The sequence below is a fragment of the Odontomachus brunneus genome, unplaced genomic scaffold (assembly GCF_010583005.1).
Source record: "Odontomachus brunneus isolate Ranch 3 - 2012 unplaced genomic scaffold, Obru_v1 Obru_scaffold_091, whole genome shotgun sequence".
Taxonomy (NCBI): Eukaryota; Metazoa; Arthropoda; class Insecta; order Hymenoptera; family Formicidae; genus Odontomachus; species Odontomachus brunneus.
Genome location: NW_022639541.1, coordinates 467,139 through 491,224, shown reverse-complemented (window position 1 = coordinate 491,224; position 24,086 = coordinate 467,139). Strand labels below are relative to the sequence as shown.

The 24,086-nt window shown below is 45.1% G+C and overlaps 1 protein-coding gene across 3 annotated transcripts in view; it reads right to left on the bottom strand.

The window, feature by feature from the left end:
- The window catches only part of LOC116848219 (connectin-like), a 334,937-nt gene that overhangs the window by 150,471 nt on the left and 160,380 nt on the right, over positions 1-24,086 (bottom strand). For 2 of the 3 annotated variants that reach the window (XM_032824092.1, XM_032824094.1), the window contains one exon: positions 21,160-21,231. The exons of the other annotated variant lie outside the window; for it this stretch is intronic. The gene's annotated coding sequence lies outside the window, so the exon portion shown is untranslated. The remainder of the gene's footprint in view (positions 1-21,159; positions 21,232-24,086) is intronic. 3 annotated transcript variants of the gene reach the window in all.

Genomic DNA, 24,086 nt, shown 5'->3' with positions numbered 1-24,086 from the left:
AGAGAGAGAGAGAGAGAGAGAGAGAGAGAACAGAGATATGACGCGAGAAGCATGGTCATTTTCCACGGCCGTTCGTCAGCCCGGACGATAATTGCTGTCAAGTAAAGGAGACGCAATGTTCAACTGTGTCCCGTCGAAATAACCGCAATTAAGGCCGCGCGCCCATGCGTCAAGTGGGCCGGCTTAATGGCCCGTATTACGCCAGGTTACCACGATCGTGGAAAACGCTCCGCGGGATTAACCCGGATGCCGGCGGCTGCGACTTATCAGTATGCTTTTATTAGACCCGCAGGGAGGAAAAACCTTACGATATTGAACCGTTTGGGAAGAGAGAAGGAGGAAGAATCGGAGCGGAGCTCGTACGAAATCGCGCCGATCGATACGCTCGACAGATCCACGATTTTCATGAAAATCGATCGAATTCGGAAGGAGATCAGTGAAACGGGGAAAGAAGGAAAATTCGCAGGGAAATTGCATATATTTTCGCAGAAAAATAAACAAAGTAAGACAGAGAGAATAAATCATTCTCTTGTGTGTTCGCTTTTTCTTTCTCTCTTTAACTCTCTCAAGCTAAAAAGGCCGAACTAGAAAAAGCGATGGCAAACAACTTCTAAAACGTTTGACCAAGCAATTTTCACTGAACACCGCATCAGTGTGCGCTTTTATAAATATAACGATATTAACATAGCATAAAATATCAGAATATTTGCATGTATATATTGAGAGAAAAATATCTGATAAATGAAAAATATTTATTTGGCGGTATTACTACAAAACTACAAAATTCTATAGTATAATTCTCGCTACAAAATTCTCTCCGTATGCAGTAACATATTCACTTAAATCTAAATTTTCTCGTTCAAGCAGAATAAACGATTGCTTTCGCGGTAGGCACAACAGTGGTTTTCGGGGAATACACGTTTCCTCACTTGAAGGAAATTTTCCCTCACTAAGTCTCAACGCGAAACTATGTATATTAATACATAGCAATGATGTGTTATTAGTATCCACCGAATAAATTATCGTTTCTCGAGGAGCAGCTTCGAGTTAGTAGGAATCTCGAAGCCGCAGTCGGCTCGAACAATTCGGGAACCGTTCGAACTATTCGATCGGCTTGAAATTCCGATCACCGTTCTCTCTCGACGCCTCCGGCCTCCTCGTGGCGGCGAGGGGGAGGAGGAGGAGGACGAGGAGCGATCGTTTAAATTTCGTCGCGAACGCGAACGTCTCCCGCGGCATCGTTTATGAGCTCGTAATATGTCCTCGCTCGTAATATGTCCTCGCCACGGTGCACTGCCGGGTTTTTCAACGAGTTGACGAGGCTCGGACGTACGTGGCACGCGTTCTTATCCTCCTTCGTCTCTTCCTCCTTGGGAGGAATGGCTCGTGCCGCGCGACGAGGCAAGGTGCATTACTCGGAGAAATGGAGAACGCGAAGGCGACGCGTTAAAAGATATTATGCATTGTAAAGAGAAGCTGCGAACACGTTCGACAGGCGAACGTAGAGGAGGAGGCAACGACGGCGACGACGTTGGTATCGTGCGGTCTCGCGACGACGCTGTTTCGCATTTTCGGCGACGGAGACGTGACGGTTCATTTCGCCCGTCCCGCCTCCTTTCGATACACACGGAGTGGACGGATAACGACCTTCACGAGAGGGCGCGAAACTAAAGGCCATTCTGCAATCGCATGGTCGTGAACGTAAGAGCTAATCAATCAGAGTGTTCTACTCACTGATTGCTTTATTCTGATAGGTAATCACTCACAACCACTTACCACCACGCTTAAAGACTCGTCTACGACGCGCGAGGTAAGCTTGGCACAAGTTGGGATGAGAAATAAAAGTCGTCTAGTTCGCCGATACTCCAACTTTCTCACATCAAAAGTATTTCTTTTAAGTGAGAGGAACACCGTAGGTGTAAGCAGGCACAGATGTAAGCGTAAGCGAAATTGATTGTTTCTATTTCTTACTCCAAACTCGCGCCGAGCTTATCCCGCGCATTGTGGACGAGCCTTAACATGTCGCGATCCAACGAACTTTCCCTCCCCACTGAAGATTCGCCGTCGAAAATCGAAATTGCACTCAGTGACCGTTCGGATGCTACTTGTTTTGTTGAAGAAAAGATAAAGTTGGCGCTTTTATCTCGCAAAGGAGTGGAAAATTTGCTCGCCTGAGTCTTCGAATCAGCCGCGACAAAAGGGATGAGTTTGTAAAAATTGAAGCTTCCATTGACCTTATTTGCAAATTTGTGCAGGATAAAGCGATGAGACGTCGGAGATAAAATTAAAGATGAGAGGAGCAGAGACCGAATTTCAGAGGTAAAGTAGCAAGTTTGAAAGAAAATACAATGCGGATAAAATTTTTGAACGTGAAGATCGGGAGCTTCTTGGAGACCGCGTTTCTCGAATGAGGATGGAAACATGCCTTCAAATCAACATGATGGAGTGACGAGTTCATAAAAATGGAACTTTCAATTACCGACCTCATCTGCAAATTTAAATATCTTTGCGCACGGAAAAATGGGCTTTTGTTAAAATATTTAGTGAGGAGTAAAGGAGTAAATTTTACATGATATACTAGTAAACTTTACATGATATACTAGTAAAAGTACATAAACTTACTAGGAATATAATTTGTGATGAAATGAGTTGTAAAAGAATAATGTATTATGGAAATACAAATAATTTAAAAAAGTGGCTCATTTTATGGTTTTTCCACGATTTGGCAAGAATGAAAAAAAATAAAAGTAAAATAGTCTTTGTAAAACCTGGCTCTATCCAGTAAACCTGCGAAGCAGAAAAAAATTTTATAACTTTAAAATTAAAAGACACTAAAATTTTTTATAAAAATTTTTAATAAAATCTAGTTTCATTGTCACTGTTTCTACAAAAAAGAAGTTTTGTTCGTCTGTTTCACAGGTTCAATGGATGGAGCTAAATTTTAGAAATAAACGGCTATTTTACTTTCATCTTTTTTTTAATTCTAAATCGTAGAAAAATCAAAATCAAAATCACCTTTTTAATTACTTGTTTCTCAATACACCTTTCTTTTGTAACTCCTTTGGCTTCATTTTACCACAAAATCCTCACAGATTAAATTCCTAGTATTTATCCTTAGTCCTCACGAAACGACAAATGTTTTTCCGCGCGCAAAGGTACTTGTTCCCCTTAACAGATAAAGTAACAAAAGATTGGAGATAAGATTAACGAAGGGGAGAAAAAGAATCGAAGGTGCGTCGGGACAAATTTGCAAGACAAAGTGGCAAATTTGAAGATAAGACGCTTCGAATGTGCCCGGGAGCTTGCGGGAGTCCGCGTTTTTCGCGACACCCGTGCGCGCGGCCTTCCGGGAACGGTTGCGATTCCACGAGCGTTCAGCCACTCGCCTTTACTTCTTATACTTTTATTTCCTCCTTTTTTTTCCACCACCCGTCTTGCGATTCTGCCGCCGCCCACCCTGGCCGTGTAGTCACAGCCACTTCGCCTTTGCGGTAAATTATTGTCGTCTCGCCCCCGGCCCTCGCCGTCCGCCCTCACCCTTGCCGTGCAGTTGTAGTTTCGCCTTTTTGCGGCCGCGGCAACGTAAACCGAGCACGTGGGCGCTCCACTAAAAAGAAAGATCCCGCGCGAGACCTCGCACAACAATGCTGGATTCGCGAGAAAGCCGCCGACGAATGCGGCCGCGCGACTCAGAAAGAGAGAGAGAGAGAGAGAGAGCGATAATCGCTTCCGCTCCAAGTTTCGCCAGGGTGGATTCTTTTAGCCCCCTCCTCTATCCCATAGTCGCTGCTGCGATATTCCGGGCAACGCGTAACGAGGGTCAAACGAAAAATCCGGCCCGGGAAATATCCCCATTTCCATATCGCGGCGATTTTGGCGCCGAATTTTATCCGGCGACTGTTATTCCCTGCACGACGTCAGTACGATAAATTCTAACCACGATCGCGATAGCTAACTGATAAAAAAATTAATACAACGGATTTTCAGTTTAGAACGCACGTGGTTTGTTGGAAACGATTCTTCGTTTCCTAATCGACCGCGCGTTTCCTAATCGCAGTGGAAGAGAGTCGAGATACGTGGACGATCGTCCGCGAGGATTCCAGACGGATCTCGTGCTCTCTCGGACAATTTCTCGACAATCTTCAAGAACGTTTATTCAAGAACGTCGCGAGAAACGTCGCGACGGCGGCGAAATACACTCCATAATAAAACTGCAGCGACACAGCGTCGTCGTCGTCGAGGCGGATATCAATGCGATCCCCGTGCGCGGCAGCTGGCGTCGCCGTACAGGAGTATTAACTTCGCGAAAGTGGAGTGCACGGCAACTGAGTAGCGGCGAAATGAAATGCAAACATTCCGGAGCGCAGTCGAAACTGCGCCAAGTCGGAGCATCCTGCATCTGTCTTGACACACGCGGTCGCGTAGACGACGACGACGACGACGACGATGTTGTTGGTGGTGGTTGGTGGTGGATGGTGGAAACGGAACGCGCTCGCATCCCCGTGGCGAGTTTCGCTCGGGCGCAAATCGGAAACAAGTATGAAACAAGACGGCGACCAAAGTGTCCCGTTTCTGAAAAACTTCCGCGCATTATCCGCACGCGTCGCTTGCTATGCACTGGCGAAACGCGACCACGGCTATGCCGGCCAGCCACCCATGCCGCGACCTCGCGATCTAGAAAATTTTCGGAGCGAGTCGAGACAGCGGGGGATAAATTCAAAAGGGATTCTCAGGTACTCGAAGGGAGGAGGGAGGGAGTAAAAGGGACGAAAAACGCGCGGAATGCGCGTGACGACGGTGAGGCGTAATCACGGGAGGTTTATTCACGGTAAACCGCCTCTCCCGTAAATGTTAGGGGAAAAATGGGACTTGCAGCGCGTCTACCGCCGGGTTGCTCGTGTATTTGTAACGCGTAATTGCATTTTTTTCAAAAAAAAAATACGGTTCCGAGCTCTCTCTCGTTTCCTCTCGTTCTTTCTTTATTATTACCAAATAATAGCTCAGTTCTGGAACTCATAGCCAGATGACATGGTGGAAATCACCGCTTTTAACAGTTTTAATAGAATAATTTACCAATTACTTCTAGGCTTACAATATTTAAGGAATAATGTAAGCTAATTATTGTAGATGAAGAATTTAAAATTCTACATATAATGCAATAATGCTGAATATTTAAAATTGTAAATGATTGAATCAAAATTAAATTGTACATTTAAACTTGTGAATGATTGAATTATTGCTACCTGATCTTATTGAAGACTGAGATTATATTAGCATAGTATTTTTAATTTAAAACGTTAGTAAGTATTGCATAGCTTGGTCAGTAATAATTTTCGTTTCGTTTCTTTTAACAGCTTTAACAGAATAATTTATCTATACCTTCTAGGATTACATTTCAAAGATTTTTTCGAAGAAAATTTTACTAAAACATACTATAGTTCGCGTTACACATACTATAGATACTATAGTAAGATTTTCCTCTAAAAAGACGTTTTGGAATGCAACCTAGATATAGAAAAGCGAATTGAATCAAGAACATAAGACTGTTTAATCTTAATTCTTAATTATCTTAATTTGTACTTGCAAGATATACAGATTGTGGTAGATGATAAATCATTTGATTTATAATTGATAGTATATATTTTTATTACTAGTAAATAAGGTTTTATATAGTATTTATTTTCTATAGTAATCGTGAGTGATGAAAGTATCACTAAAATGGTATTAAACATTATATTTACATAAATAATTCCAATACTTAGCATAAAAGCGGAATTAGGGCATAAAAGAGGAATTGCAAATTCTATATATAATGCAATAATGCTGAATATTTAAAATTGTAAATGATTGAATCAAAGTTGGACATTTAAAATTGTGAAATTATATAATTGAATTATTGTTACCTGAAGGCTGAGATTATATTAGCATAGTATTTTTTATTTAAAACATTTGTAAGTATTGCATAGTTTGGTCTTAAGCTTGAAATAGAAATAATTTTCGTTTCGTTTCTTTTCTTTCCTGTGTATGTTCTTTCTCTCTTTATATCGTTTATTTCTGATTCTGTTGTGTACTTATAAATTACTAAAAACTCTAAAATGTTTTTACTCCAGGAATAAATAAACTACTCTACCCTTCTCTCTCTCTCTCTCTCTCCCCCTCGTCCTCTTCCTCCCTCTTACTCCCTCTTCCTCACTTTACCCGTCACTCCCATCCGTGCAGCTTTGCAGCGCGGCGCGTAATCCCGGCGCAATTTTACTTCTTTTTGTTTGTTTAAATATGGATTTAACTGTATGTACGTGGGAGTTACTTTCGTTCACGTCGCTGTACGCCAATCTGGGATTAATCGCGAGTCGGGAGCAAACGAACAGTTCCCGGCGCGATCAGATCGCTTAGCGTTCTCTCTTTCATTCGATTAAAAGCGCCTCGCGACGAGTACGTGAGCTCGGTTTTTCCCGTCGGCGATGGCGGCGCGGTTACAGCGTTAAAAAACCGCGTCCAGGCGCGATTGTTTTAATTAAACCAATCTAGGATTAAGGCGGTCTCTCGAAGTTGGCTCTTCAATCGCGAACGAGCCAGCGAGGCGAACAGGCGCGCGCGCGATAATTGACACGTTTCGAGCGCGCTGCTGAGTGGAATGAAGAGACCACGAAAGAGGGAGAGAACGACAGAGAGAGAGAGAGAGAGAAGGAGAGGGAAACTGAACTAGATGAATGAACAGGGAGAGATAGAAGGAGACAGAGACGGTCCTTCGTTTATGGACATGGGAGGTCATAGTGGCAGCCGGAAACTCGAGAGCTCCCTTACCGGCCGCAATTTAGTTTCCAACATCAATCTACGGCCCGGCCGGCCTTCCTCCGATAAACGGCGAGATCGTCAGCCATTCTGTCACATAGCATAATTCATCGTCGCCGACCGGCCCTCATATCGACGGGGGCCGACATTACGAGGCCCGTCCGTATACACAATGCGATCCGAAATTGCGTCGTAAATATATCTGATTGAATCCTAATTGCGGCGAATCCGATGTTTATACGCCGGCACGCCGGCATAATTCGCGAGAGCCCGCTGCGACCGAACGATCAACCTCGTTTGTTGTCTTGTCGCGATGTGCGGGCGAGTTCCGCGGAATTGTCGCTGGAAGCGATTAGGCGATCGTCGCGCCGTCGAAAGCCCGCTGGGGATCTTCCGCTTCCCCGGTAATTCTCATCGTGGTATTGGCAACCAATTGTAATCTTTGAAAACGCATTTTATTCGCGTAACATTTCACTCTTAATTCATCTAAATTTTTTTCCTAAAATTTGTCTTCAAAATTTGGCTTTGAGAAAACTGTTTTTCCTTCGCACATTGCATTGACTTTGAGCAGTCAAAAAATAAATGAGTAAAAAGATATTTGAAAGTAAAAAAAGTTACTTAATAAGTACAATAATATTTAATAAGTTACTTAAAAAGTAAAAAAGTTACTTAATAAGTACTAAATACATACGTTTACTTAAATATAATATAAACTTCTCTGTATAAATCCTTTTATTTCGATAAAATATATTACCCTTTATTTTTTTTTATTTTTATTAAAACATTAATTTTTATTTAAAATATTTCAACATTTTTATTAAAAAATTTTTTTTATTTAAAAATTTTTATTAAAATATATATTTTTATTTAAAATATTTAATTTTGTTCTAAACTTTTATTTTTTTATCTAAAAATTATTTAAAATTATCTAAAAATTTTATATTACTTTATACTACAATTTTTATCTTAAAATTTATTAAATTATTTTGAATTCTTTTATTTCAATAAACAACTGCTTTCAACAAAAATGAAAGTTTAAAGAGAATATATTATTAAAAAAAATTTTTTTTTATATAAAAATGTGTTTATATTAGTACAATATATTATTAATATCCACTGAATATAACTTGTATTTCTTATATATTTTCTTCTCGCGCAGAGCAGAACAAAAGTTCTGCCGTTGAATTTTTTATTTGTTTCAATCACTAAAAATGCAACTCTTTACTTTAGAGCTGTAATTCCTCGCGATAAACTTGAAAAGAATTTGCAACAGAGAAACTATTTCCTGCACGTGAGGCGGGAAAGGATTTCTCAAAATACGCTTGAAATAATGTTGATTTCCCTAGAAAGGAACCGGTTATATCGAGTAAACTAACAACTGAGAAAGAACAATTACTAATAGCGCAAAACTCCTGGTTGAAGCTCCACCAAGTTTACTCGCGCGGCTCATGAGCGCGGCTTGTTGTTGTCTGTTGTGGCCGTTCACGAGTGAGACTCGTTATCTCGACGGGCAAGGGGTTAACAAAGCTATTCGTTCTACGCGATCCCCTAATTGTGTTTCACGAGCAGAGCATGTGATGTATCATGTTTGCGCTCCCTTTACGGGGACTCGTATTTTTGCAGGTTCTGTAATTTTCGTGAATTTCACCACGCGATCGGGAGATGCAACGGGAAGAGTAACGGGAACGGGAAACACACGTTAGACGAACTGCAGCTCGTGAAATTACGTCGCGAAAGAAACGTTATTCGACGGAATTCGAGATTTCCCCTGTGCATCAGTGTGCGTGTGTAAGTCGCGACATTTCAAAATTTCGGCCTCTAAGGCGTTACAACGCGCGCGGTAACGCGATCGCATGCGAGATGCGCGCGGGTGAAATTCGACAAGGGTATCTCCTGACACAGACAAGTATGCGGATGTTGGGGGATGAAAGATGTCCACAGTGACCGACCGCTATCGCCTTTCCCGCTTAATGAAAGGTTTCTCTCTCTCCCTCGTTGGGAGAGGTTCTCCAAGTCCATCCATCTCTTGTCCGACGAAGCAGAGAACCAACCCGTCGGATGATTCTCGGTTCCGGACGGCTAATGACGGCTAAACGACCACGTGGTCGTGATCGCGATCGATCTTGCGGAATATCGAGGCGAAACGAACCGAGACGATCGGAAATCGCTACGACGCCTCTCTCGCGAAATCTCGGATGAAATAAGTTGTAAATTCTCGTTTCTTTCTCTTCCTCTCTTCCCCCCGCCCTCCTTGCCTCTTTATCTCTCCCCCACCGAGTCTCTTGCGACGATCTGCATAAGAATGAAATTGCGGCCGTGATTCCGCTAGCGGCGGGGCGGCGCGGGGGAATCGCTTTCCGCGACTTTTACGTCGTTTCCGGCGGCGGAAGAACGGGCAAGATTCGGAGATCCGCGCGGCGATCGACGCGGAATTTCATAATGCTCTCGTTACACGCGTACGCGCCGCTGCGTCCGCCTGCGGATACTGCACGCGAAATTCGGGATCGTTATCTGGGTTATGCGCGAACGCTCGCCCCGACACTTCTCGCCAGGGGGTGAGGATCGATCGGGCTTGTCGTCAAAGAACTCACGGATAAGAGGCAGATGCTGGCCGCTCGGGTTGGAACACTCCGTATGGAGCGCTCCTCTCTCTCTCTTTTTCTTTCTGGGTTTTCCTTCGTCGTCGTCGTCGCGGGCGTTTCTTCCAACGCGAGATAAACCCCGCCAGGGTAACGAAAGACGTCAAAGGGAATCGCTCCGGATCGCCTCGTTATATCGCCGGCTCGAGGGCGTACAAGCGGGTTCTCGTAAACGCGAGCAAGTCCCTTTACCTCACTCTCCCTCTCTCTCTTTCTCTTACTCTTTCCTCGTCGTTCAGCGCAGCCGGCGAGACGAATTAAGCGAAAAAAGAGCCGGCGCGTTTTCCTCTCCGCGGGGATTGACTGCGATTTGTCAAAGTTCTTTCGATCCGTGTATGTGTGTCTCCGTCTCTTTCTCCCTTTGCGCGTTGACGAGTGATAAGAAGGCTCCTCGACAACCGATAGCAAGACGGAAGCAGAGCTGCTGCCGGGACGTTGCTTGCGTCGCGATCGAGTGCTTTTCTTGTGAAGAGCGAGCAAGGACGCTTTTCAATTCGAGACAGATGTTGCTTGAATTTAAATTTCGGTCTTTGCGAAAGCAAAACCTCCCGCGCAAAGAGAAATTATCATTCGCATTCGCAATTCTTCTCCCGCTGAGCGCATTCCCTCCCCGCTGCTGACGCACAAAATATTGTACATGAAAATCAGACGGAGAGAGGGAGGAGAAGGAGAGAGAAAGAAAGACAGAAAGAGAGAAGAATATCGTCTTGCGTTCAACTTTTCGGCGTCGACGGAGCTTTGCTGGCGGGCCAAATGGTGTCGAGAAGAATCTCCCCCTGTCCTCCTTTCTCGCAGGTCCTTCGCCGCCTCTTTTCTCGGCTGTTACATCATGTCGCAGCTCATAATTTATTTCACGGCGAGGCCGAAGTGCCTCTTCCGTTTTTTGCGGCCCGCCCCCGCCGCCGCCGCCGTCGCTGTGGAAACTTGTGCATTAGACTTCGGCCGCGTTCTCGTGCCACCCCCCTTTTGACCCGCGTCCAAGTTCGTTGGGGGCTTTGTCCGTCCCGACCGAGATTTTAAGGAGATCACAGTGGCGTGGCGCGCTGGCGAAAACGCGAAACAGCGTCTGTCCGCCGGAGAAGAGTGCCGGCAAAGTTCGCCGAGATGGATGAAAAGTCGCCGCAATAAACGCCAGCGGTAGCGTCGACGCCATTAACGTAATTCGTAACGCAGTTACAATAAACGGGGAGAGAGAGAGAGAGAGAGAGAGAGAGACAGAGAGAGAGAGAGAGAGAGAAAAAGCTTTCGAGAAGGCGCACTGTTTAGACGACTCGCGAAAGAGACAAATTCTTTTCACCGCGAAAAGTCCCGATACGCTCGCGGAAGTGCAATTCGACGCGCGCTGAAAACTGCGCGAAAATGTGAGATATTCCGTCGGCATTCGTGCCTGTCTACTCTTCCCTGCGCGGGAAAATCGAGTGCAAAATGAAATGTGTTTTTCATCGAACGTGAATATAACGCGAACGCAATTTGGTTTATGAACTGCGCCCACGCGTGCGTTAGTTATTTAATTAGAAACGCGAGGGCTAGAGAGAGAGAGAGAGAGAGAGAGAGGGGGGGGGAGAGAGAGAGAGGAAGTTGGCAACGGGATACCGGGGGCTCCCCGCGTTCGCGAATTCTCCGAGAATCGAGCAGGGGGTCGCGAGAGCAGGATGGCATTCGATCAACGTCGAATGCGCACGCGATCGGAAAATTCTCGCGGTGCGGCCATGCGAGAATTGACTCGTGTTGCTCCGGGCGATACAAGCGTGGCATAAGCGTCCGCATAATCGCATTATGCTAATCATATTCCACGGCGATACCTCGAATTAATTAGACCGGGAGATATTTTAGCAATCCGCGCGCACGTGCAATTCTTCCGGGATATTCGGAAATATTTCCGCTATTCGAGCAGTTCTCTCTCTGTTTCCCCCTCTCTTTCCTTTTTTCTCTTCATTATTTTGCTGACATGTCTGCCCAACTGTAATTATATGTTATGTATATACATAATTGCAAGAAAAAAAAAGGAAAATATTAATATCAACTTAGATAAATATTTAAACTGATAATTTTTTCAAAGCGTGTTAAGTATCAATTTCAAAATTTGGAAGACCATCGTAGATATATCTCCTTATTTATTTCATTTTTTATTTCTTTCTTTATTATTTCTTGTGAAACTCTTTTATTACGCTTTATCTAACTTTATACGCAATCTTAATCCTAGGATATTCTAGGACTAAAATAAACGCTTTCTTCTCTCTTTCTCTCTTTCTCTTGCTGTCACTGTTGTATAAGTAAAGACCCGAGGATTGTAAACCCACGGAAATTTCTCCTCTCTCTCTCTCTCTCTCTCTCTCTCTCTCTCTCTTTCCTTTCCCGTCTCTGCTATTGTAATTAAACGTCTCGCATTTATTACACAGCACATTATTATATCCCGCAAATTATTTCTAATATCAAGCACAGCCGGGCCAAAGCGGGCCGGGGTCGCTTTTGATCCGACCTTGCTTCAATTAACCGGAGTTTTACATGACGTTAATCGCGTTTATCCTGCCGCGTTTCCGCCGCATATTTCCGTGATTATATTTCACGTTGTACTTCCGCGCGATACGCGTATATAGATTAACTCTTTTGATTGTTAAATTATAATCACGGCCTGTTTAACGGAGTTAGTTACGGCTGTGCTCGCTCGCGAGCTCGCGACAACGCGGCCAGTAATATTTGCGCCCTGTGCTCGGTCGGATTAAATAAATTCCGTCTAATTTTGCGTGGCGATGCGGGCGTTCGTAAAATCGCTGCTTCGCCATTACGTGCCTGCCGCGTGAAAATCATTTACACAGTTCGGCCGCATGGAAACACACACATACTTACACGCACCTGCACTGTCCCCCTCCTCTCTTTCAGTCTCTGCGCGAAACTTCACAGGGAATATTACGGCGAATTAAATCCAAGGTACCAGGGGTAATCTTGACTTGCCCCGCGATTCCGATGTAACGCGCTAGTTCCGGGTCCCGGGTCCGAAATTGTGCACAAAACTGGAATTATTCGTCCCAACAGGAGCGCCGCATTAACGGACCACCGCGCCACCGTGCACACGGCCGATCGTTACATCTACGGCTACTTTTGCCGCGATAAAGCACGGGCTTTAGGATGTAAGGGGAAATAATGCGCGGAAGTGCGTAATAGAATGTAGCACGACGCGGGAAAAATGAACCTACCTCTCATTTAATTATGAAAAGTAAAAAAGAAACAACAGACTGCCTCCAATCTCGCTCGAAATTAGTTTAAAATACGGCACTGCGAGATCCCGTGTCAAAATGTCACGGAATTAAATCGAATCTATCTGAGAAAAAACTCGGGAAATATTTGCCATCAAAAAATATTTTAAAAATTAAATTAAAAAAAATTTGGAAAATACTTTTTTTCTTCTTTGAGAGAGAAAAATGAAGTTTTTTTCTCAATATAGATTATATTATCAGACAATTTTTCATTTCCCTCCCTGCGTTAAATTTAAATTCCACGATGGTTTTTAGTAGTCTATGTCTCTTTTTAGTTGTTGGTGTTCGCAGAGCCTTTGACATATTGTCTATCTCTGTCCAAATGTGTCTATTTCTTAACGGGAAATACCCGTCTGAGAAAAAAGAAATTGACGTTAGTGTGTAGTCTCGACTCGGGTGAGCTCCATTCTTGCGAGAAGGCGCGCATAAAACATCTTACAGCGGCGCGATCACGGTTCACCCCTTTCCCGACACCTTGTGATTTCTTTTCCGGCCGTTCTTTCTTGCGGTGCGCGATATCGAACTCGCTTTCGGCGGCGGCGACGACGACGACGAAGAGGTCTCGCGATCGAAGCGCGCGCGCGTCTCGTGCTTTCATGCTAATGAACGGCGCGTTTCGAGCTTTATTACAGGCCATGCATCCGTATGCAAAGGACGCGGTACGTTTTCGGTACGGCGGCCTGCAAATAGAGGGAAAAGAGGAGGACAAGCAGGGAAGGCGAGGAAAGGAGAAAAAAGAGTAGGAAAAAGGCGAGGGGGGGAGGGAGGGAAGGAGCGCGGGACAGGTTCGATCGGCCCGCTCGCTCGTTTCTTCGAGCTCTTCTCACGTGACTAAGGTCTGGAGGAAAGCACTGTATAACCGCGGGAGCTTCTCGAGATTATGCCTAGACATGATCCCGTATAGATCGGCCCCCGAAGTCGGGGGTGAGGGTAGTGGTTGAGGGAAGAGGGGCCGCGGGTCTACCGTATGCAAATCCTCGTGGCAAACTGCTCGGGCATTTGCATAAGCTTACAGATAACGACGCGTTAGAAGTACGCCTTTCCTTCGGATTCGTTTCTGCCGAGCTCTCAGCAAAAGAGAGCAGAAGGGGAGGAGAGGAGAGGAGAGCGCGGCTGCGCTCGAAATGATCAGCGCGATCCATGCTCTTCGCGTCTCGCGGATATAGTGGATCGCGTTCCCACAAACTCTCGAACCTCAAATAGCAGGAAAAACACCGTAATTAATTACGATACAGTTGCTCTACAAGTTGGCTGGAAACTCTCGCGATTTTGCGAGCGTGAATTTCTTTCTAACCAAATCCGTGATTCCAATTCTCTCTCTCTCTCTTTCTTTCTCTCTGTGTGTCACTATCTATCTCTCGCTCTCCTTTCCACTTCTCCTTCTCCCTCCATCTTTCGATTCCCCCGCGGTCCATGCACACGCTTTGCACCTCGTTGACCCTCTTTCTCTTCTCCTTCCTTCCCACCCTCCAACCCCACCGACCATCTGATCCTCCTGGGGCTTCATATTTTTTACGAGGAAGAGAGAGAGGGGGAGAATGGCGACTAAGAAAAAATCGAGCGCACCCTTATCGATAATGGCGTATGTCGAGAGCGGCCGTAAAGGTAGTTCGTTTATCGGGAGGAAGGAGGCCACGCGGGGGTGGCGGAAGAATCGCCTGGACTGGATGTAGTTTGACGTGTCGGGGGGAGAGTATGACGAGCCCTCCTGGTTCGATCGAGAAGGCGAATATGGCGAGAGCACGATCCGCCGGCGTCGGAATTCAAACACCACGGTGATCGAGAGTTAGTGGCCTATCGAGAAGAATGGTCTGCCATCTTGTATGGGGAAGAAAATAGGAATCGATTTCTGATCGACGGCAAACACGATCTCCCCCCCTTCTCTCTCTCTCTCTCTCTCGCGCGCGTTCACAATTTCCTGTCAATGATATATTAATTTGAAGCTCGCGGAAGTACAGCTTTCGGCGGCCGATAAGAGTGCGCGACGACTTGCCGTGAGAATGATCTCTCATCTTACATGGAGTAGAAAATGGCAATCGATTTCCAATCGGGCGAGAGGACTATTTTGCACCCGCGCGCTCCTTGTAATTAAAAGTTCCGTCTCTCCAAACCACCTAAACGCCATCTCGAATTCGTCGCTGGTTATCGAAGGGGGGGATGGAAAAGGCGGAAAAGAAACAAATTTAAATTCGGCTACGGCAGGAGAAGTTCGCGGAACTTACGGAGATGCTTGGCTCTGGAAGATAACGGGAAGAAAGAGAGAGGAGGGAAGGAGGGAGAAAGGAAGAGAAGGCAGGAAGAGTGGGAGAGTTCGCTCGATCAACGTGCAGCTTCTGTCACTAGCCGATTACATCTCGCGACGTTTATTTATTAGATTCATGTAACGCGTCCGCTCATTACCCGGCTCCGTATCGTAACTCTGAAAAATCGAGGCCAGACATCACTTTGTGCGCGCGCGCTCTACGACCACGACGACGACGGGTGACTCCAAAGTTCCGGTGCTCCGGCAGAGTGAGTTTTATTAACAGCGCCTCATTAGCGCGGTGAAAACTTGCCGCTCCCACTCCTTAATTCACCGAACGACTTAATTAGATCGCACGCGGCGCGCGCTCGCCAAGTGAAAGCTCGTCGACGTCGTCGCCGACATCCGACGACCATCCGTCCGTCTGTCCGTCCGTTCGTTCGTTCGTTCGTTCGTTCGTTCGTTCGTTCGTTCGTCCGGCTGTCCGTTCGCGGGAACGACGGTCCCATTCATAACTTCATTCTTACGACGGCAACTTTCCGCATTTCAAAAGCTGTCGGGAGAGAGCCGGCCACACGTTCGTTCGACGGGCGCGAGAGACTGCGAGACTCTTTTGAGTAACAGCCGTCGCCGCGAGTTCAGCCGTGGATGCGATAATTAATTCTCGTGTCACGCGCCAATTTGCCGGCGTGAAATATCCTCCAGCGCGTGATGAAAGTATGTGTATACCGGAGGATATCGCGCGCGGCTCTCTCGCCGAAGCACTCTCTTCCCGGCGGATCGCTCTACCCACCGGTGTGAAGTTTGCGCCCGCGACTTGGACGATTTTGAACTGCCTTCCGGTTCCTTTGAGGTGCAAACTATTTGAACAGAGCTACAAACAGCTTCAAACGACGCTCTCTCGAACGGCGTTGGCCGTTTCAAGCTACTTCGAAAATTGGCGAATCTACCTCTTGGACAGTTTTGAAAAGCCTGTATCTCCGGTTCCTTTGGAGTACAAGCGATTTGAACAGAGATACGGGTTCAAACGATGCTCTCTCGAATGGCGTTGACCGTTTCAAGCTACTTCGAAAATTGGCGAATCTATCTCTTGGACAGTTTTGAAAAGCCTTATCTCCGGTTCCTTTGGAGTACAAGCGATTTGAACAGAAATTCAAACGATAATTCCCTCGAATGGCGTTGGCCGTTTTAAACTATCTCTAAAATTAGCGAATCTAGCTGTTAGGCGATTTTGAAAAGCCCGTACTTCAAAGTACAAATGATATTTCCTCGAATGGCGTTGACCGTTTTGAGCTATCTCTACACTGAGAGAAATTATCCGATAAAAAATTAACAAACAGATATTTCCGATCAAAATACCGATGAATTTTTCCGATCAGAAAATAATTAATAATTTTTCGGTTAATAATTTTTTGGTCGGTTTAGCCGATAGAATGCCATTATGATTGAAAGTATCCCATTAAATTAAATCGGGTATCCTGATCGGATGTAAAAATAGATCGGAATTTTATCAAAAATATCCGTTTGTTAACTTTTTACCAATTTTCCCTAATGTATGTATAAGATCCAAAATCGTTTAACTCTTTGTTTAAGAAATGTTCGAGCATCAATGACGTTGTGGGTGCAAAGCTATAATGTTGACGATTTTTTAATTCTTTAAAGTCAGGTGTCAACCGGTGAATATGATTTCAGTACTCAACGAATATGTCTAATTCTTTAGATATTTTTCTCTCGGTATGAATGTAAGCAAACGAGAGAGATGGACAGATGCTTTTATTTTCGCCTTTAGAACATTATTGTCAGAATTATAAAAAGTAAGAAGGTGCAAAGAGAGCGACAAAAACAAGGTCGCGAGACAGTCTCACGACTGATTTTCCAGTTAGTGTCGTCCTCGCTCGGTGCTCCTTCGCGTGATGCGATTTTCTCTCTCCCCCCCTCTCTCTCTCTCTTTACTTTTCCTCTTTTCGCCGCTCCGGCAATCGTCGTGCGCTGAAAATTCCGGCCCGACTCGGCCACTACATCATCGCTCTGTTGCTGTATTTTACGGCAATAAGAGTTCGACCTCTGGCACTCTCCCGGCACCTCCGACATCGGCGCTTGATATACGACTGAGGGGAGAATGCCGCGCTCCACCTCACAGCGAGCGAGAGGCGCGCGAGTCCGCGTCTCTCGAGCGCGCAACGAGCGCGTCGATGCATCAACGCCGTGAAATCTGCTCGACGTGGCCGGGACAAAGATATCCCACCCCCGCCAGTCGGTCCAGCGGAGGGCATGGGAGACCACTGCGCGTCGGATCTCTCCTCGCGCGACGATTTTCTATTTCTCTTTTTGCCTTTCGAGCCGCTCGAGCGAAATTTCGTTGACAATTCAATCGTTTTATAAACAAGCAAAAGGAGACGAAAAAGAAGAAAGAAACAATTAAATTTGAGAGAGAGAGAGAAAGAAAAAAGAAAGCGTCTCTACCGTCTTTTTCGCGGAGCGACGTGAAAAAGGGCGACTTTCGCGTGATGCTCACGCGGTTTCGCGAAAAAACCCTTTACGAAGGGAGAAAAAGCGCCGAGTTTACAGATACACATCGGCCTCTGTGCGATTAGGAAACAAAAAGCGCCACGTCGCAAAGCCACCCCCAATAAGCCAGGCACAGACCGATCCACCTATCTACCTATCTATCCTCGAGTGGTAACTCTCGAAATTCACGGTGAAAATATCAAAGCCGTCCGAGATTCGCGAGACTCGGCTCGATGCGATTTGGCCGCATACGTAAGTCGGTCGATGGAAACGGATCTGCTACTAAAGCGGACGAGATGCGCGCGATCGTGTTCGGCGAACCGAACCTTTCTCCCGATTCCGCAACATCCGTAGTACACTGGCGTGCTGCTCTCGGCGCTTTCTTTCGCTGCGCCTTTGTCGGGAATTCGGCCTGCTTTTCAAACAGTCCGTGCTCGTTGCAGCCGTTGCGCTCCCCGGGGACGCTGGGCTGCATTTCGGTGCATCGGCAGAGAAAGAGAGAGAGAGAGAGAGAGAGAGAGAGGGGAAGGGAGGGAGGGAGGAGAGGGAGTCGCATAAATCGATCTTTCCGTCGCGCGGAACGACGCCTGGGCGTACGAAACCTGAATTTTCTGAAGTGCTTGAGAATCGATCTCGCGAGGAGACATCCGGATATGTAATCTCAAGTCATCGGCTAATATGGAAAGCTTGTGAGCGACGACATTTCTTGGTCGGAGAGGCCGTCAAGTGCAATACCCACCGAATTTTTGAGACAACCACAGCAGAAGAATAGTACGATGGCGGGTAACAGTTTGAAGTGATAAAAATATTTCTGCTGTTTCTGGCGTGTCAAAATTCCGGAAACGGTCCGTTTTCAACCTTTCCAACAGCGCTGACATCTACGCTTGGCCTCTTTACTCTTTTTAGATTCAAACACTGCCGAAAAAGAGACGTAACAGATTTCACGGTGGGAGAATGTTCACCACGAAATCGTGCCGAAAGAATAACGGGGAAGTCACATCATATATTTGACAGATGTTACGATATTCGTGACATCTCGAAATGAGATGATCCTTTCGCGACTGTCGTGAATTCGCCCTCGAAAGAATAAACGCGCGCGCGGATGTCTAGGTTATTATTAATGCACGAGTCGTCGGCTATTAATACGCGGTTTCCTACGCCGTGATACTGTGCTCGATCTATCTTCCGAGAATAGGAAAAATAGGAAGGAAAATTCACGAGGTCCCGTCGCGAAATACGAGCGTGTGCCGGGGGTCGGTCTTTCACGGGTGGGGAAGAATAAAAAAGGGGAAACCGCCTCGTAAAATTCGCCACCTGTCCCGCGAATTACCGAATTCCACCGTCGATTGATAACACATACACGCGGGAATTCATGTCTTCCAGAAGGCAGCCGCTTCCGTGGCGTTTCCTCGCCGTGAAAGGAAACGGACGGAAGGAAGGAAGGAAGAGGAAAGGGGAAGGAGAGAGAACGAGAGAGAGAAAAAGAAAAAACGAGGAGATCGCGGAACGGCCTCGCTTCCGCCAGCAGAAGTAAATTTTTCCATATTTTTCCGGGGAAACTAGCGAAGCCAGATATTGGTTCCGGATACGTCCCGGCGCGCGTACCGATTCTCGTTTCGCGGCGGATCGAGCAGTTAACGTTATACGCTTCGAGAGAGGGACTACACTCTCTCCTTTTTTTCTGAACGAGAGGAGAGGGGAAGGATCTTGTTCCTTAATAGCGGCTTACGACGAATAAATGTTAGCGGGAATTCAATCCCTTTTCTATTGCCCCGATATATCGTATCTCTACCGCCGCCTCCGTTTTGTTTCATGTGCTGGCTGCGTTCTCTCATTGATTTTTAACGAGATATAGCGCGACCGCTCTGGTAAAGCGCAAAAAAAGGAAGGGGAAAAGACCTCGAGGGAAAACCTGATCGGGCCTTCCATCTAGGAAAAATGAAATTATGAAACACGAGCTTAAGCAAGACAAACTTGGACGTATTTTCGTTCGCGGAAGGCGAAGAATATATCGGGTTGCCGCGATTCGTCAATCTTTCCATCCACTTTTTATACAATAAAAGAAAAAATATCTAAAACAATATAGTAAATAGTAATATAGTGAGTAGTACAATACATAATAAGAGTATAGTAAATAGTAATATAATATAATAAATAATAAATATTCCTTTGGCATGTACTCTAATGACATATTTGCTTAAATCTAAATTCCTTCATTTAAATAGAACGATTGCTCTCACGGAAAGCAAAGATCTTCAAATTTTATAAAAAAATGTCTGTTCCTCTATTTAAAAAATATTTCTCATTGTCATAAGTATTTATTATAGTGTTCACCGACTAAATGTGTTTAATTTTCTAGATATTTTCTCTCCCAATGTAGGAAGCTTGGGTACTTGGAAGCTTGAAAAAAGAGAACAGTCAGTTCAATGCTTGTTCAATGCAGTTCGTTAAATGCTTCAAATAATTATTGCTTATTTTCTTCGTAAAATGATTACTGATCCTTCGAGAATGGATGACGATTTCGTTCTTTATTTCATTCGACAAACACACGATAAATCTTTGCCACAATCATCCGATAATGCGTATTACGTTCCGCGACAGGAATCGAGCCGGATCAGAAGTAGTCGACAGCAATTGCGAACGAGCACGTTTCTCCGCGTTCTCGCACAAGAACACGTCTCATAAAATCCCCGGCTCGTCTGAGGACGTGGAGAATTACGGGGGCGAAAACCGCGACCTCGTGGACTTGTCTGCGAGGTCGGCGACGGTGTACCGGCAGAGGACGCGGCTGCATTTAATTTCGCGCATTTAATTCCCGCAGGATGCGTCCTGCACGACGACAGAAAGGAAGACGGCGCGCGCGGGCGACGTTAAGGCTAAAGGTAAACCCGGGGACCGGTTATGACGGCGGCTTTCAGCTCGGGATTTCGTCGCTCTTCCTGCTGCTGCTGCTGCGGAGGGTTGTTGGGGGTTGTAGGTAGAATGAAGACGGCGGGGACGCGTCCCCCGAAGAGCCCGGAAACGCGGTCGCGACGGTAACTCCCGCGCGAGCGGGAATTAAGGGACTCCCCCGTACAAAAAATGGCCGCGGCGGGCGACCAGAGGAAGCGAGAGAAAGGGGAGGGGGGGAGAGAGAGAGAGAGCGTGATTTAAATCGCAAGCGGCGAGATAACGTCCGCCCGGACTCGTAATTTCGCCAAGACGAACGGTTATTGGGCGAGCTGCCGCGTATAACGCGCGTCGACTGTTTCCTGGTGTTGTTTCGCGTTTCTTGTTTCCCCGCTGACGACGAACGTTCCCGCGCGAGAGAGGAGTTTCGGAAGTAGCGCGAGATTCGCGTGACGCGTGAAATCGCGCACTCGCGCGATTGTCGTCGCCGTCGTTGACGCGCGCTGACGCGGGCTGCGCATTTCCGCCGACCGGCCAATTAAGTCCAATCGACGAGGAAGATTTATTTGTTCGGATTTAATTGATGAGGATGTTTGATGGTTAATTGATGCGGATTCAGCCGATGAGGATGATTGATGGTTAATTGATCGAGATTTAATTCACCGGAGTGGGAGGGAGGGAGGGAGGGAGGGACGGAGGGGGCACCCCTCTGATTGACGTTTAATTGATTTAGAATTTAATTTGCGGCGGATGCGTGGGCGTATGTGTGCTTCGCGTCGGGCCGCGTCGAGTCTTCAAAATTGCATCGTGCCGAACGACAGATCGATAAACTCACCTCGCGATACGACGAACGAACGGTCCCGCTGGAATAACTCGCTGTCCCGTAACTCGACTCAGTCCGCTGCGCCTGTAACGTGAACAAAATTAACCGCGTTTTCAACTATCTATATGCCGGCTCCACTACGGAAGCGTTCACGTATCACAATTAAGTGGGGCGCGCGCATCAGCCCCGGCTTCTATTCCGAATTCATCTCGCGGAAATGTCGCGGAGAGACTCGCGTCTCTCAAATGTCACGGCGCGTCAATTTAAGCGGTTCTGCGCAATTACGATAAGCATTTATGAGAAGGCAGAGAGAGGATGTTCACCGTGACGGTATATCGATTACATTTTTATCAGTTACAGCGATCGGACAAGGAGAAGCGTTGGACGCAATTAATCGATGTTCTTCTTGAAAAAGAATCACCTTCCGAGTGTTCCTTTCTTCCTCCCCACCTAACACGTTTACTTACACTACTCTCTTAAAGTGAATCAGTGAAACATCATTAAAAGCAGTGAATATACACTGATTTGCAGTTATAAGTATAGCACAATGAGCAGAGACTGCTCAGTGCTATAATTATAACTGATATCAGTGACTATTCACTGATTCACTTTAAGAGAGCATAGTTTTAAAAAAGCTGGTTATTTAAATAATTGAAAAAGACAGGAAAAAACGGATTTCTTCTGAAAAATTAATATTTTAGGAAAAGTTGATATTTTCGTTACTTAAAGAAAAGATATTTTAAGAGAAAATGTTTTATTTTATATTTGAAGAATAAAAAAAGAAAAGAAGCTTTAAGAAGCTTAGAGATTGCACATTGAGAGAAATTACTCGATAAAAAATTAACAAACGGATATATCAAATTCCGATCAATTTTTATATTCTATTTAATTTAATCGGATATTTTCGATCATAATGGCCTTTCATCAGATAAACCGATCAAAAAATTATGAACCGATATTTCTCATCGAATTTTTCCTGATCAGATATAAAAATTCATTGGTATTTTCATCGAAAATATATGTCTGTTAATTTTTTATCGGATAATTTCTCTCAGTGTGAAGTAAAAACACCCAATAATTAGAGTGTTATTATCTCGGTTTTTAATAAATACTTCCACGTTATAAAACACCCTGTGTAATGATGTAGTGATTACCATGTAATCGATATAAAATTAGAATACAATAACCCAAAAATATACAGGATACAATCTGCTGTCAGATCTTATTTGCAAACTAGAACAGCAGCAGATTGCGGACACAGATGACTACGGACTTCTGTCGGCAGGTCATGTTCAATCTGTCCTCAGAATGTTAACAGATTGCTTACTGGGTTCATTTACCTTCAGTCTAATGCACGCAATTATCTTCTTTACGGAAAAAAGCAAATGTGGCATGTTCTAATCAAACACGCATGAAATTTTCTACTCGAAAAAATCGAAAAAATCCACGGGAAAATTGAGAAAAAAATTTTTCCTCTGTTTTCAAGACTATAATTCACACTAATAAAAAATGTTTTTCAAATAAGAAAATACACATTTTCCCAAAACTTTAGCTTTTCAATTTTGTTACGTTTTTTTTGTAGCAATTGTTTATTTTACCTAAATGAAAGAATTTAGACTGAAGTAAATATGTTGTTTAGTGCCCACTAAATAAATATTCTTTATCTCTTAGATATTTCTTTTTCTCTTGATATATAGTAACGCGGGAATAAACTGTCAGTGATATCTATTTTGCTAAGGAGCGCAGCGAATTTCGCTGGGAATATAGCAAACTCTCTTTTTAAAGCTTCCAGCTTCTGAAAATAAATCTACAATAAAAGGCCAATAAATTACTGCAGGATGTCGATCCATTTGTTAGTTCTGCAGCGACTTTTGTTATAAAGTTCTCCCCATATCTCCGGCTACATTCGCTTTAAATTCGTCCGATTTTGCTCAAACACGCGGGAAATCTCGAAACACTCCATGTCCAAGGTGTAAACATCGTATTCGTGTGTAGGTGGATTATTAGGTTGCGCGGAATTTTAGGCGGCGGCAATTAAGACTCGGAATCTGCGAATTGCGCCGTAATACTCTGCAACAAAGAGGTAAACGTTCGCGAGGCAGCGCAGAATGGGGAAAAGAGGGATTAACGGAAGAGAAAGAGAGAAAGAGAGAGAGGGTAAAATTAATAAGTATGACGGAAATAAGCGTGCAAACTATAATTTCGTCCAGAGCGTGGAAGAAAGGTAGGAAAGAGAAAGAGAGAAAGAGGGAGAGAGAGAGAGAGAGAGAGAGAGAGAGAACGAGGAGAGACAGAGAGCGAGGGAGAGAAGGAGTTTAAAGTGAAACGCGACGCGATGCGCTGAAAGATATATCCCGACGACGCCAACTAGAGAGATTAGATGTCGGCGATTCGCTTCGCGAAATTAAGCTCGCTTTAATCCGGTGCAACTACGTCGATTAATCCTCCCGCGTACTTGAGCTTCCGTTTCTGAGATTCCTCGCGCACGGCTTTAGTTCCACAAGTACGACTAGCGGTACAAGGACTGTACGACTTCAAGTGCCGTAGGCTGCTCTCCTCCTTCTCCCTCTGTCTCTATCTATCTTTCTCTTTTTCTTTCTCTATCTATCTATGTAGGGTGACACTTGGCGCCGCAAGTCCTCGTGATTTTTCTTCAGGCGCGTACTCGCACCTCCAAGAAAGAAAAAGGAAATGAAAGAGAAAAAGAAGGAAGGAAAGAATCAAGAAAGAAACGGACGAACTCCTTGGCGAGACGCCTTCTCCGCTAATTTCCCAGCGCGATCGGAAATTCGCGGCCACGCGCGATAACGAAATCTTCATTGTGAGACAGAGAGGAGAGAGAAAGAACGCGTTTTAATTGGCCGACGATTAAACGGCGAAAGAAACGGCATATATATATATATATATATATATATATATATATATATATATATATATAT